Here is a 16412-nt window from a genome sequence, read left to right as displayed (position 1 = left end):
TGAACAGATGGCTCTTGCCTTGCCATGTCTGAGGTGGACAAGGGATAACTGCCTTGTAGTGGCCAAGAGTTCATAGCGACATCACTTTTTCATCCTTTGGTGTTGGATCTTCCTATGGTGAAACAGAATTCACCAAGCGTTGGATGGTTCACCCAATAACAGGGAACCTGAGCTTGGTTTAGAACGTCATGAGACAGGTTGGTTGTACACAACAGTCTTTTAAACAAGGTCTTCCCACCTCGGCCTCACGAGTACCTGGGACTACTGGGACCTTATACCTCTGTATTTTTTCTAACCACAATTTCAGTTTGTTTCCACAATACTTAGAGTAACTTGCTGTAATTTTTCATTGTTCTTTTGTCTCTCTATTCTTATATCTCCTTCCTACACACTGAAGTTGACCTTTGGTTTATTTTTTGTCACAGTTCACACTGGTTGTGACAGACACACACACACACACAGTGAGAGAGAGAGAGAGATAGGAGTTCTCAATTGTGATATTAAATGCCTTTTATTATTGTTAACTTTGGCTTAATTATTTCATCTTTAAGATTGTTGTTATTTGATATTGTGATATACTTACTTTTGGTTTATTTATTTTGATACAGTTGTCAGCCACAAGCCTTGGACTTAGCCACCAGCTTGCCATGACTGAGGTCGGCCAGATGGCTCTCACCTTGCCATATCTGAGGTCCACCACATGGCTCTCACCTTGCCATATGTAAGGTAGATCAGATGGTGCTCACTTTCCCATGTCATGTTTTGATTTATTTTTTGTCACACTTCACCCTTCTGTTTGGTGTGACAAACAAAAAGAGAGAGAGAGAAAGAGATACACACACTCAGAGAGAGGAGTCCTTAATTGTGATATTAATTACCTTTTATTATTGCTCACTCCCACTTTATTTGGATTTTAGTATTGTTTGATATTATATATATATAGTTGGCTTTTAAATTTATTTTGATACAGATGTCAGCCTCAAGCACTGAAATAGCCACCTGCTTGCCATGTCTAAGTTCCACTAGATAACTCTCACCTTGCAATGTCTAAGATTGACTAGCTGGCACTTGTCTTCCTACTTTTGGGGTTGACCAGACGGCCCTCAGCTGCCATGATTGAAGTCCACTAGATGGCTCTTGCATTGCCATATCTAGGTGGACAAGATGGTTCTCACCCTTCCCTGTCTGAGGTCGACCAGATGACTTTCACCTTGCCATGTCTAAGGTCAACCAGATGGCTCTCACCTTGCCACGTGTGAGGTCAACAAGATAGCTCTCACCTTGCCATATGTAAGTGGACAAGATAGCTCTCACCATGCCATCCCTAAGGACGATGAGATAGCTCTCACCTTGCCATGTGTAAGTGGACAAGATAGCTCTCACCATGCCATCCCTAAGGACGATGAGATGGCTCTCACCTTGCCATGTTTGAAGTCTTCCTGATGGCTCTTGCCTTGCCATGTCTGAGGTCAATGAGATGGTTGTCCAGATGGCTCTCACCTTGCCATTTCTGAGGTGGGCCAGATGGCCCTTGCCCTGCACTATCTTAGGTCGACCAGATGGCTCTTGCCTTGCCATGTCTAAGGTCAGCCAAATGGCTTTTGTGTTCCCATGTTTGAGGTTGACATGATGGCTCTCACCTTGCCGTGTCTAAGGTGGCCAAGATGGCTCTCACCATGCCATGTTTGAGGTCAACAAAATCGCTCTTGCTTTGCCATGTCTGAGGTCAACCAGATGCCACTCTGACATGTCTGAGCTCGACCAGATGGCTCTCACCTTTTCATGTCTCAGGTCGACCAGACAGTTCTCCTCTTGCCATGTCTGTGGTCCACCAGAAGGCTCTAGCCTGGCCATGTCTGAAATTAGCCAGAAAGTTCTTGCTTTGCCATGTCTACAGTCAACCACAGGGCATTTGCTTCGGTATGTCTAAGGTCGACCAGATGGCTCTCACTTTTCCATGTCTGAGATCGACCAGATGGCTTTCACCTTGCCGTGTCTCATGTCGACCAGATGGCTCTTGCCTTTTCATGTCTGAGGTTGACCAGATGGCTCTCGCCTTGCCATGTCTGAAGTTGACTAGATGGCTCTCCCCTTGCCATGTCTGAGGTCGACCAGAGGGCTTTTGCCTTGCCATGTCTAAGGTTGACAAGATGGCTCTCACCTTGTCATGTGTGAGGTGGAGACATGACAAATGGCTCTTGCTTTTTCATGCCTAAGGTCGACCAGATGGCTCACACTGGCAGCAGTGCTGTTCAAGTCCAACAGAGAGATGGGATTGTGATTCACTGCAGCCTCGATCTTCCCAGTCTCATCCAGGTGATCTTCCCATCTCAGCCAGAAGCATTGGAATGAGTCCACAGCTTGCCATGCCTAATGTCGACCAGATGGCTCTCACCTTCCCATGTCTAAGGTCGACCAGATGGCTATCGCCTTGCTATGTCTGAGGTCGAACGGATGGCTCTCGCCTTCCCACGTCTAAGGCCGTCCAGATGGCTCTGGCTGGCGGCAGTATCATTCAGGTCCAGCAGAAAGATGTGATTGTGATTCAATGCAGCCTCAATCTCTCTGGTCTCACCTGGCTGATCTTTCCAATTGGGCCACCCAAGTACCTGAGAATACATGAACCTTCTTCCTGTGTTGTTTTTCTAACCCCAATTTCAGTTTGTTTCCACAATACTTACCGTGATTTGCTGTTGTTTTTCTTCGCTGTTCTTTTCTCTTTCTATTCTTCTATGCTCCATCTTGCACGCTGAAGTTGATGTTTTCGTTTACTTTTGGTCACACTCCAGCCTGAGTGTGACAAACGGAGGAGAGAGAGAGATCTTAATTGTGATATTATCTTTCACTATTGTTCACACCCGCTTATTTATGTATTGGTCTTTAATATTGTTATTATTTGTTATTGTTCTATATTTACTGGTGGTTTTACAAATTTATTTGGAGACACATGTTGGCTGCAAGCATTGGAATTAGCCACCAGCGTGCCAGGTCTAAGGTCGATCAGATGGCTCTCGCCTTCCCATGTCTAAGGTTGACCAGACGGATCTCACTAGCGGCAGTACCATTCATATCCAGGAGAGGGATGTAATCGTGATTCACTGGAGCCTCAATCTCCCCAGTATCCCTCAGGTGGTCTTCCCATCTCGGCTTTCCAAGTACCTGGGACTACTTGAACCTTCCTGTGTTGTTTTTCTAACCTCAATTTCAGTTTGTTTCCACAATATTTAGAGTGACTTGCTGTTGCTTTTCTTCTTTGTTCTTTTCTTTCTCTGTTTCTTTATGTTCCTTCCTGCACAGTGACCTTTTGATTTATTTTTGTCACAATCCAGCCTTGGTGTGACAAACCGAGAGAGAAACAAGGAAGGAGAGAGAGAGAAAGAGAGACAGTGAGGAGATCTTAATTTTGACATTAATTACCTTTTACCATTGTTCACTTTCACTTTTTTATGTATTGGTCTTTAATATTGTTTTTATTCTTTGTTATCATTATATATTTACTGTTGATTTTTAAACTTATTTTAAGATAGATATTGGCCATAAGCGTTGGGCTTATCTGCTAGTTTGCCATGTCTAAGGTCTACCAGATGGCTCTCACCTTCCCATTTCTGAGATCAACAAAATAGCTCTCACCTTCCTATGTTGAAGATCAACCAGATGGCTCTCACCTTGCCATGTCTAAAGTCGTCCAGATGGCTCTCGCCTGCCCATATCTTAGGTCTACCAGATGGCTATAGCTAGTGGCAGTACCATTCAGATCCAGCAGAAGGGTGTGATCATCATTCACTTCGGCCTCTATCTCCTCGGTCTCACACAGGTTGTCTTCCCATCTCAGCCTCCCGAGTATCTGGGATGACAGGGTCCTTCTTCCTCTGTTTTTTTTTTTTTTTTCCCTAACCCTAATTTTAGGTTGTTTTCTCAATACTTAGAGTTACTTGCCATTGATTTTCTTCTTTGTTCTTTTCTTTCTGTATTCTCCTATGCTCCTTCCTGCACACCGAAGTTGACTTTTCGGTTTATTTTTTTGTCACTCTCCAGCCTGGGTGTGACAAACAGAGAGAGGAAGGAAATCTTAACTGTGATATTAATTACCTTTTACCATTGTTCACTCCCACTTATTTATGTACTGGTCTTTAATATTGTTTGTTATTATTTATTTGTTACTGTTATATATTTGCTCATTTTAAAAATTTATTTATTTTGGGACAGATGTTGGCTACAAGCATTGGACTTAGCCGCCAGCTTGTCATGTCTACATTCAACCAGATGGCTCTCGCCTTTCCATGTCTAAGGTCGACCAGATGGCTCTCACCAGAAGCAGTACAGTTCAGGCTCAGGAGAGAAATGCGATCATGATTCATTTTGGCATCAATCTCCCATGTCTTGCCTGGGTGGTCTTCCCATCTCAGCCTCTCGAGTCCCTGTGACAAATAGAACCTTATATTTCTTTCTTTCTTTTTTTTTCTCTAACCACAATTTCAGTTTGTTTCTACAATACTTAGGATGACTTGCTGTTATTTTTCTTCTTTGTTCTTTTTTCTCTCTATTCTCCTATGCTTCTTCCTGCATGCTGAAGTTGACATTTTGGTTTATATTTTTTCACACTCAAGCCTGGATGTGACAAACAGAGAGAGAAAGAGAGAGAGAGAGAGAGACCTTAATTGTGATATTAATTACCTTTTACTATTGTTCACTCCCACTTATTTATGTATTGGTTTTTAATTATTATATCTTTGTTATTGTTATATATTTACTGTTGGCTTTTTAATTTAATTTGAGAGAGATGTTGGCTGAAAGCACTGGACTTAGCTGCCAGCTTGCCATGTCTAAGGTCAACCAGATAAATCTCACTGGCAGCAGTACCGTTCGGGTCCAGTAGAGGGATGCAATCATGATTCACTGTGGCTTTGATATCCCTGGTCTCACCCAGGTGGTCTTCCCATCTCGGCCTCCTGAGTACCTGGCAATACTCAGACCTTCTTCCTCTGTTTTTTTTCTAACCTGAATTTCAGTTTGTTCCCACAATACTTGGAGGGACTTGCTATTGTTTTATTTGTTGTTGTTCTTTTCTATTTCTACACAGTCTATAACACCAAAGGACTTTATACAGTATGAATGGCAATCACAATTAACTCTTGAGTCCTTCATGCTTGTATGGACCCATGACCATACCTGCTGCCCCAAGCCCAGGTATGAGAGTCAACATCTCTCAAATTGGCTGGGTCCAGATACTGGAGTCCTCACCTCCCTCTTATGTGGGCTTAGAAATATGTCACTAATCCAACTGTGGCTAGATCTTTACATATTACAGTCAAAATTCCAACTGTGGACTGTATTTGCATGTGAAATTCTGGACCTCAGGAGTGAGCTCTTTCCATGAGTGAGGGTGACAATTCTAATGTTTGGTGGGGTGTGCATATGAGAAACACAATCTCACCTGCATATTGTTCCCTGTTATAACACTATCTGTAACACTCAGGGGCTTTAGATGATATGGGAGTCATTTATTGCCAAGTCAAAGACAACCCTTTTAATTCTGGTGAGCACAAAGCCAGAGATTATCTAGCCTCAGCTTAAAGATCCTCACTCAAATTGAAAATGCTGAATAATTCTTTTTAAAGCTTCCAGTATTTCAGGGTCACTATTTTTTTTTAAGCGAAAAGGGAATACCATCTTGTCTTTTGGTTTTGTTGGCTAGAGACATGACTTTTAGGTAGGAGTTGAAAAGCCAGGATCTGTGACTTAAAGATAGACTGTGATACTGGAATCATATTACAACTTTCTTTTAATGCTTTTTTCTGTAGATTTATATACAGATATAAGATATGTAGAAAAATATATTCAAACACGCTGGGTTATATAAATATATCTATGCAATATCTATCTATGAGTTCATCTTATAAAAAAAGTCCCAAAATATAATAAAGCTGAATCATATATAAGTAAACCAGTCCCAAAATATAAGTAAATTGGTCCTACACAGCCCCTCAGGATAGGTGAATGCAATCAGCAAATTGGCTCAGCCCATGTATTTCCAATTAGTAAACTAGCTCAGCCAAGGTGATTCCAGCCAGCCAATTAGCTCAGCTCACAAGATTTCAATTAGCCTATTTGTTTAGTTCATGTGGATTCAATCAGCCAATTATGTAAGTGATGACTAAGTATTCATCCAGGCAAGCCCAGGAAGGTAGATGTGAATGGTGCATGCATAAAACAAGAAGAAAATAAGTGTTCTTAAATGCTAATGTGGACAGAAAGCATTACATGGGTTTCCTGTCAACTTACTTCCCAGTTCTTTTCCCTAAAGGTGAAGCATTGTTTATGTTTATACAAAAATATTGTATAGCTATGTTCCATTCTTGCATGCTACTGAGCCAAAGAGAAGAGAAGTAATTCTACATATGCATTCTTAGAATATGCTATGAGATTGAGAATGTCTTTTGGAGTACATTTTTTTTTCTTTCTGAGATGAAGTCTTACTCTGTCAACCAGGCTGGAGTGCAGTGGTGTGATCTCGGCTCACTGCAACCTCTGAATCCTAGGTTCAAGCAACTCTTCTGCCTCAGCCTCTCAAGTAGCTGGGATTACAGGTGCCTATCACTGTGCCCAGCTAATCTTTTTGTATTTTTAGAGGAGACGGGGTTTCACTATGTTGGCCAGGCTGGTCTTGAATTCCTGACCTCGTGATCTGCCCACATTTGCCCCCCAAAGTGCTGGGATTACAGGCGTTGGCCACCGTGCCCAGCAATTTTTTGTATACATAAATAATTACATAGACGTACTTATATAATTCCGTGTTTTTATATCTGCCTATGTATATCTGTATACAGATATATTAATCTTTGTATCTATATTGATATAGAATAAATTTATAGAAGTGAAAGTATTGATAGATATTGATACTAACAGTAGCAGAAGAAGAAACTTACAAGTATAAACTCTTTGCCCTATAAAGTATATCTACAAGAGTACACAAATAAAGATACAGCCTTGCAAACATTCCGCTACATTTATCATTTACAAAGAAAACACTGGTCTTTGTTGCTCACTTCTGAGAGATGAAAATGTCATTCATTCCCATTTTCAGTTTGACCTTTTCCTTTATCTTGTACATAGGGACAGAGATGAACCAACCCCAGTCCAAAGGTCCTCACCTCAATTTGAGTATACTTATTATTTCTCATCTATGGCCTCAGTCAAGGCAGGGGCTCTTTATTATTTTCCCAATGCATGCACGATGTAAAAGTGCACTCTTGTCTTATCATCTCTGAGGCTGAAATAGGGTTTTTGTGGTAAGAGACAGAAAGTTTAGGTCACTTTTTAGAAGACAGATTGTGAAACTGAAAGCAAATATAATGCTACATAGTTCCTGGCCACATTTTAACCAGGATAGGGTGAACATTCACTGAAATGACAAAGGTAATTCTTACTGGCTAGGCAAAAGCTTCTTTGTGAGGAAAGCTAGGTGACTGGTGTTGAGCATTTCTAGATGTTTCTACCTGAATGTACAGAGCCACTTTAGGCTAACTTAACGAGACCCAGAATGAAAAACCTCCATGTTCCAGATAACAAAAAACATTTTCACATTTATTTTTAAAATATCAGCTGGTGTGTAGCTTGAATTGAATAAATCATCACTGAACTAATTGGCTGATTGCATTCAAATGGCTTGAAAAAAATTAATATAACCTCTGACCATGCTTACTTTGTGATTATTTTTCTGCACACATATACCTTCATATCAAGTAGGTGGGGAAAATGTATATATATAAACACAGTGTGGACCCTATGGGTATGGCTATGTAATGTCCATTTGTGCATATGTCTAGTAAAACACTTCAGAAAAAAATCTAGATCAGAAGTCATCTTCATTCACTAGCATATCTTCATTCACTAGTTCCCTTAGCACAACTCAGGTGGATATAATCAGACAACTAGTTAAATTAGGAAGCAGAGGCATCAAGGGAGAACAAAGATGGCATATGTGAATAACAGAGAGATACAAACAGAAAGAAAGTAGGGCCCTGAAATATTAAGATGCACATAAAGCTTCATGTGGCAGTACTGGAAACTTATATCCAGGCCATGCCCTAAAGTGTGAAGCTTTGTTGATTTATATATGTATGGCTGTCTTTCAGTCTGAGATGGTATGGAGCTATATAGGTGAGAAGTAAAGTCTTCATCTGTGTTTCTAAGATAGGCTGGGGAATTGACAATGTCTCCTGATGAACATTTTTTGCATATACAATTATTTACATAGATAAACTTATATAATCTTGTATGTATACGTTTATTTATCTGCTCATGTATATGTAAAGAAAATGGCTTTGCTGCAACCAAGCAGGCATAGGGCAGCAAGCATAGGCTGAGGTAAACAGTCTGGATGACTCAGCAGGTTTGTGGCACAGGTGCACAGCTTTGTATAACCACAGTCATGTAGACATAACATAGAGAAGCTCACCACCTGGCACTCAGCCACTGTTGTTTGTGTGGTATATAAATGTAACACTGACCCTGTGAAGGGGCTGCTGAATAAAGCCATGTCTCATTTACCTGCTGTCTCTCAAGTGTTACTCCAGCTCCCTGCCCCACATCCACCCACTCCCCTTGGCTCTCAGCTGGGGATGTAACCTGACCCTGAGCATGACAGTGTATTTCTATCCAGGTCTATCTATCATTATTTCAATATTTATACAGAATAAAGATGTAGAATTTCAAAGTGTTGATAGGTATTTTTACTGATAGTAATATAAAAATAAATTTCCATACATGTAAAATCTTATTTGTTCTCTAAAGTATATCCACAAGAGTACACAAATGGAAGAATACTCTGACGTGAATTTAGCTGCATTTAACAGGTTTAAAGAAAGTATTTTTTGGCTGGGTGTTGTGGCTCACACTGCATTTTGGGATGCCAAGACAGGTGAATCACTTGAGGTCAGGAGTTTGAGACCAGCCTGGTCAACATGGTAAAACCACATCTCTACTAACAATACAAAAATTAGCTGGGCATGGTGGTGGGCACCTGTAATCCCAGCTACTCTGTAGGCGGAGGCAAAAGAATCACTTGAACCCAGATGTCGGAGGTTGCAGTGAGCCGAGATCCTGCCACTGCACTCCAGCCTGGGCAACAGAGTGAAACTCTGTAAAAAAAAAAAAAAAAAGTATTTTTTTGTTGCTCCAATCTGTGAGCAAGGAATTTACTAAAACCACAAGTGTTATTCAATGCCAAGTCAAAAATATTTCTTTTCATTCTGATTAACACAGGAACAGAGATAAACTAGCTTTAAATTAAAGGCCCAAACAAAAATTGAAAATGCTAATTCCATTTAAAGCTTACATCTTTTTAGGAGCGCTTTGTTTTTGAACTTGTGACATTGGAACACAATTTTGTAATTGGTTTGGTTGGCTGAAGAAGTGACTTCTTGAATATGGGTAGAAAAGTCAAGGTCTGTAAATTCAAGACAGACTGCAATATTGAAAGCAAATTTCAGATTTCTTCGTACACTTTAACTTGAATATTTATTAACAGGTATATGTAGATAGATAAGCATATGCAAATACATACAGATATATAAATATGTCTATGTAATGTCCATTTATGAGTATGTCTTGTAAAAAAACTTAAAAGTCAGAGGTCATTTCCCTACTTATTCTCAGGGCAGGTGAATACAATCAGCCCATTTACTCAGCTCTGATGATTTCTATCAGCCAATCAGCTTAGCCCAGTTTATTCCAATTAGCCAATTAGCTTGGTCTAGGTAATTCTAATCAGCCAATTTGCTCAGATCAGGTAAATTCATTTAGTCAATTACTTCATTCCAGGTGATTTCAATCAGCCAATTAACTCAAACCAGGTAATTACAGTCAATTAGCTGATCCCAGGAGATTAAAATCAGGCAATTAGTTCAGTCCAGGTGATTTCAATTTAGCTCCAGTCAGCAACTATTTGAGCCCAGATGATTTTAATTGACCAATAATTTCAGGCCAGGTGATTTCAGTCAATCAGATGAGCCCAGGTGGATTCAATCAGCCAGTTCTCTAAAAAGCAACTGTAGATTTAATCAAGACGGGCCCCCAGTAGTGGATGAGAATAGCTCATGCATACTCTGAGAAGAAAAGCAAGGTCCAGAAATGCTAACCTGGACAGAAAGTGTTACATGGCTTTACTATCAGCTTATTTTTCAGAACTTGCCCGAAAGTGAAGCTTTGTTTGTCTATACAAATAACATTGTATAGCTATGTTCCATTCTGACATGCTACTGAGCTAGAGAAGGGAAATAATTCTATATATGCACCCTTAGAATATGCCAAAAGATTGAAAAATGTTTTTTGAGGTACAATTTTTCTGTACGTATTTACATAGAAATACTCATGTAACCTTGTATATGTATCGATATTTGTATGCACATTCATACAGAACAAAGATGTAGAATGTGGAAGAATTAATAGGTACTGGTACTAATAGTAATGCAACTAGAAACTAGGATCTCACACATGGTTCAAGTCAACTGTTGAGATTGTGACTCATCTATTTGGATCCAACACACAGGTGTTGACTCTCATACCTAGAACCGGGACCTGTGTGAGATTGTTAATTTCATTACTGGACCTTCCTGCAGGTGTGATTGTGACATATGCACCTTCACAGAACCTTTTTGACACATGTGCCTGGGCCCAGCCCAGATGGAATTGTGACACATCACTGGACTCAGCCCTTAGGTGATACTTTATCACTGCTAAAAGGGGAATTGTAACATCACTGGGCCTTACATCCAGCTGGTGTGAATCTCCTCTCCTGCTCTGACACTGCCCACGGGGGGCATTTTGACATATAACCGAGTCCCACACCCAGGTTATGTGACTCTCCTGACTGTGTCTGGCCCATATCGGCCATTGTGACATGTTGCTTGGTCTAATACCCCAGTTATGTAACTCTTGTGTTCTGGCCCTGCCTACAGAGAGCATTGTGAAGTATCTCTGTGTCCACCACAGTGGTGATGTGACTCTTTTCTCTTGACTGTTCCCTTCTCAAAGGGGTGACTATAACATATAACTGGGCCCAGCACCTAGCTTATGTGATTTTTCTTTTTCTTTTTCTTTTTTTTCTTTTGAGATGGAGACTCACTCTGTAACCCAGGCTGGAGTGCAGTGGTGCTATCTCAGCTTACTGCAGCCTCCGCCTCACAGGTTCAGGTGATTCTCCTTCCTCAGCCTCCCGAGTAGCTGGGATTACATGCGCCCACCAGGACGCCCAGCTAATTTTTGTATTTTTAGTAGAGACAGGGTTTCCCCATGTTGGCCAGGCTGGTCTTAAACTCTTGATCTCAGGTGATCTGTCCACCTCGGCCTCCCAAATTGTTAGAATTATAGGCATGAGCCATGGTGCCTGGCCAACGTTTCCCTTCTTTATAGGTTCTGCCCACAAAAAAAAAGTGTAAGATATTGCTGCAGTCAACACCAAGATTGTGTTCCTCTTTTGGCTCTGCTCTCAAAACGTATTGTGATATATTGCTCGTCCTACCACCAAGGTGATGTGAGTCTCCTGCCTGGTCCCTGTCCACAGGGGGCAATGTGATATATCTCTGGGCCCATCAACCACTTGATGTGACCCTGCTCTCTTACCTGATCACTGCCCAAAAAAGAAATTGGGAGATATCCGTGAATCCAGATCTTAGGTGATATGAATCTTCTCTCCTCCCTGGGCCATGCCTAAAAAAGAGAGAGTGACGTATTGCTTAGTCCAGCACACAGGTTGTGTGATACTTCTTTCTGACCTCTGCCCAAACAAGTAACTGTGACATAACTCAGGTTTTGTTACCTAAATGATGTGACTGTCCTCTTTTTCCTGGGACCTGTCCACAGTGAATGTTGTGGCAAATTGCTTGGCCCAGCATCTATGTGATGTGACTCTACTCTCATGCCTGGGACCTGTCCACTGGGTGATTGCAACATACAGCGAGGCCCAGGTTCTAGATTGTGTGACTCTCTTCTTTTTCCTGAGTTCTACCCACAGAGGGTATTGTGAGATATCTCTGGGCCCCTCACCTAAGTGACATGGCTCTCTTACCTGTACTCTCCCCTCAGTAGGTATTGTGACACCTTGCTGGACCCAGCACTGAAGTGATGTGACTCTCCTCTACTACTTGGGCTTTGCCCAAAAAACAATTGTATAATTGGGCTCAACAAATAAGTGAAGTTACTGTCATCTCATGCCTCAGCCCTGTATACATTGTATATTGTGACATATTTCTGGATCCAACACCTAGGTGATGTGACTGTCCTGCATGGATCATGTCCACAAAACTATTATGACATGTATTTTTATTCATCACCTTGGTGATGTAACTTTTCTTTCTGCCTGGGCCCTGCCAAAATAGAAAATTGTGATATATCATTGGACCCAGTACCTAGGTGATGTGACTCTCTTTTTTTGCCTAGGCCCTGCATAATTTGGGTATTGTGACATATCACTGGACCCAAACCCTAGTGGATGGAAGGCTTCAGTCTCGACCCTGTCTGCAGGAGACCTTGTGACATATCTCTGCATCCATCACATAGGAGATACGACTCTCCTCTTCTGCCTGCATCATGCCCACAGGAAAGATTTTAACATATCACTAGATTAAGCAACCTAGTGATGTGTTTTGACTGCTTGGTTCTCTCATATAAGGGTCATTGTGACATGTCTCTGGTAACACCTACTATCTGATGTTACTCTTCCCTTTTACCTTGGTTTTGCTCATGTAAAAGATTGTGACATACCTCTTGGCCCAGCAGCTAGGTAATGTGACTCTGCTCTTCTGCCTGGGCCATGTCCACAGAAATGAGAGTGATGGCTTATCACTAGGTGCAGCACACAAATAATGTAATTCTTCTGCCTGATCTTTGCCTAAAGAGGTTATTGTGAGATGTCTCTGAGGCTATCAGCATGGGGATTATGATATATCACTGCCCAGTACCTATGTGATGTGACAGTCTTCTCTTTAATGGACCTGCCTACTAGGGTGATCGTGTCATAGAGCTGAGCCCAGCTTCTAGGTTATGGGACATTCTTCTTTTTTTGTGAATACCCAAAAATGGAATTGTCCCATATCTCTGATATTCTCACCAAAGTGACTCTCTTTCCTGGGCCCTCTTCTCGGGGGTATTTTGACATATTGCTATACCCAGAACTTATGTGATGTGACTCTTTTTTACTGCTTGGGCTTTGCCAAAGAAGTGATTGAGATGTATTGCTGGGCCTAGCACCTAAGTGATGTGACTCTCCTCTCCTTCCAAAGTGCTGCAGACATTGTGATATATTCCTGAGCCCTATACCTACAAGGTGAAATTTTCTGCACAAGCACTGCCCACAGAGGAATAATGACATACCTGTTTATTGATCACCTAGATGATATGACTCTTCTCTTCTGCCTGGGCCCTGCCAAAAAAAAAAAAAAAAAAGGAGAAGAAAGAAAAGAAAAAAAGAACGTTATTGTAACATATCACTGGACTGAGCACCTAGGTAATGTAACTCTTCTGTTTTGCCTGGGCCCTGCATATGTTGAATATTGTGACTAATACTGATCCCAACTTATACTGGATGAGAGACTCCTGCCTGAGCTATGCCCACCAGTGGCCTTGTGACATATCATTGCCCCCACCACCTAAGAGATTTGACTCTCCTCCTCTGCTTTCATGTTGTTTGTAGGAAAGATTGCTACATATCGTGGAACCCAGAAACCAAGTTATGTGTCTTTCATGCCTGGGTATTACCCAAAGGTCACAGTGTGACATAACACTAAGCCCTGAATCTGGGTGATGTGTTGCTGTTGTCTGTGTCCTGCTTCCAGTGGGGAATTGTAACATATCGCTGGCTGAGAACCCAGGTGATCTATCTCTTTTGCCTGGCCCCTTCTTTCAGAAAAGATTGGCACATATCCCTGGCTCAGCACTTAGGTGATGTGACTCTTCTGTTTGCTCCCTACACACAGGTAGTATTTTGACATATATATTGGCCAGTGCACAGGTGCGATAATGACTCTAATATTTTGAACCAGCCAAGGGGACAAATACTGTCTGTCATAGCTAGGTGTAGAAAAATGGGTAAGATCCTGGGTTTCCTTTCTGTAGAGAGGTTATAAAATGTTACCACTCTCTCACATATTGTATAAAGCCCTTGGGTGGTAGAGAGAGTGCCATCACAAGGCCCAGCATGCAGATGAGATTGTGTTTCTCGCGTGCTCATCCTGACAACCATTATGGTTGTCACACATGGACAAAGCCCACTGGTGAGGCACTTAATCTCACATATGGATGCAGTCTGCAGTTAAAATTGTGACATTTATTTGTGAATTTCTCTTCAGAGTTGTGATGGTGACTCATTTCTAAACCCAGCTCTGGCAGGTGAAAACTCTCCTATCTGGACACAACCAATTAGAAAGATGTTGACTGTCATACCCAGGCTTAAATCTACAGACACTATCATGGGTCCATACCAGCACAAAGGATTTAGAGGGAACTGTGACTCCCATGCATACCATATAAAGCCCTTGGGTGATACAGAACATGTCTTAACATGGCCCTGAACAAAGGTAAGATTGTGACACTCTTACACACTCACAACAAACAGTAAAGATTATCTTACTTTCACAGCCCACTGTTGAAGTTCTGAATCTCATACCTGGAGACAGTCAAAAGTTGGAAAATTGACTCTCATAAGTGGATCTGGTCCACAGATTGATTGGTTTCTCTCAGACAAAAATCTAGCACACCTGTGAGACTGTGATTCTAATAAAGGAACACAGTACACAGAAAAAATTGAGGCTCTCATGAGTGGATTCAGTCCATTGTAGAGATTGTGGCTCATGTATATAGAAGCAACATACAGGAGGCATTGACTCTCATACCTAGAATTTGGACATGTGTGGAATTTTTAATCTCATTCTTGGACCTTCCTGCAGGTGTGAAATGTGCCTTTTCCCAGCACCCAAGTGATTTGACTCTCTTTGTTTGGGCCCAGTCCACAGAAGGGATTGTAACATATCACTGAACCCAGCAGCTAGGTGATGTGACTCTCCTCCGTAGGTCCTGCCCACAGAGTTATTGGGATGTGACTTTTTGTTCATCCCCTAGGTGTTTCAGATTTCCTCTTCTGCCTGGGCCATCCCAATAAAAAGAATTGTGACACATCATTGGAGCCAGCACTAGGTAATGTGCATTTGCTGATTGGACCTAGACACAGAAGACATTGTAACATATCATTAGGCCCAGCAACCAGGTGAAGGGACTCTGCTGCCTTAGTCCTGATTTCTGGAGGGGATTATAGCATATCGCTGGCTAAAAACACAGGTACTGTGCCTCTCTTGCCTGGTCCTTACTCTCAGAACAAATTATGACATAATTCCAGCCCAGTAACAACATGATGTGACTCTCTTGCCTGGCCACTGCCCTCAGAGAAGGTTGTAAATATCTCTGGCACAGCACCCAGGTGATGTGATTCTCCTGTTCATTCCCTCCTTACCCAATTGTGGGATTGTCACATATATCTTCATTCAGTTTACAGGTGTCATAATGACTCTCATAACTTGAGCCAGCCAATATGAAAGATACTGTCTCTCTTAGCTAGGCTTAGGAAAATGAGTCAAATCCTAGGTATCATTTTTGTATGAAGGTCATAGAGAATTACCACTGTCTCACATTTAATAGAAAGCCCTTGGGTGGTACAGAGAGTGTCAACACAGAGCCCAAGACACAGGTGAGGTTGTATTTCTCATTATTTTCTCAATTGAATAAAGCCCATTATTGAGGTCCTGAATCTTACAGGTGGACACAGTCTACATTTGAGATTGTGGCTATCATATGTAAACATGTAAGCACAGTTGGGATGGTGTCTCATTTTAAGCTCAGCTCACAGGAAGGTGAAGATTCTTCATTCTGGACTCAGCTAATTGGAGAGACGTTTATTCTCATACTTGGGCTTAAGAGCACAGGAATGATCATGATTCATACCAGCACAAATGTCTCAGAGCAGATTGAGAATCTCATGCACCAGGTATAAAGCCCTGGGTTAATACACAGGCAAGATTGTGACACTCACCAAGTCAACAGAAAAATATTGTCGTCTTCCCACATGAACACAGCCCATTGTTAAGGCTCTGGATTTCACAACCAAAAGCAGTCAAACGTTGGAAAATTGATTCTCATAGGTGAATCTGGTCCACAGGTAGGTTGATGACGCTAAGACCAATATTCAGCACACCTGTGAGGCTGTAACTCACTCAGATAAAACAGCACACTGGAAGGATTGTGCCTCTCATGCACTGATCCAGTTTATTGTTGAGATGAACTCACGTACTAAGACCCTACATACATGAGGTGTTAACTCACATACGAAACAGGATATGTGCTGGATTGTAGATATTATTCTCTGA

The 16412-nt window shown here is 41.6% G+C and overlaps 1 long non-coding RNA gene across 5 annotated transcripts; it reads right to left on the bottom strand.

Moving 5' to 3' along the window:
• Positions 1 to 453: 453 nt before the first annotated feature.
• LOC129051923 (uncharacterized) lies at positions 454 to 15980 on the bottom strand. Of its 5 annotated transcripts, XR_008516483.2 has the most exons (5): positions 14889 to 15980; positions 14627 to 14769; positions 13372 to 13420; positions 11623 to 11709; positions 454 to 4608 (listed from the first exon to the last, which is right to left on the bottom strand). It is a non-coding gene; the product is annotated as an uncharacterized LOC129051923 (long non-coding RNA). The 5 variants fall into 5 exon arrangements; XR_008516484.2 differs by lacking the exon at positions 14627 to 14769 and having other exon boundaries at positions 455 to 4608; positions 14889 to 15962; XR_008516482.2 differs by lacking the exons at positions 13372 to 13420; positions 14627 to 14769; positions 14889 to 15980 and adding an exon at positions 12068 to 12251 and having other exon boundaries at positions 458 to 3330; positions 3631 to 4608.
• Positions 15981 to 16412: the final 432 nt, after the last annotated feature.

The sequence above is a fragment of the Pongo abelii genome, chromosome 20, assembly GCF_028885655.2.
Source record: "Pongo abelii isolate AG06213 chromosome 20, NHGRI_mPonAbe1-v2.0_pri, whole genome shotgun sequence".
Classification (NCBI taxonomy): Eukaryota; Metazoa; Chordata; class Mammalia; order Primates; family Hominidae; genus Pongo; species Pongo abelii.
The sequence above is the reverse complement of the archived record's forward strand: the minus strand, read 5'-3'. Positions and strand labels throughout refer to the sequence as shown.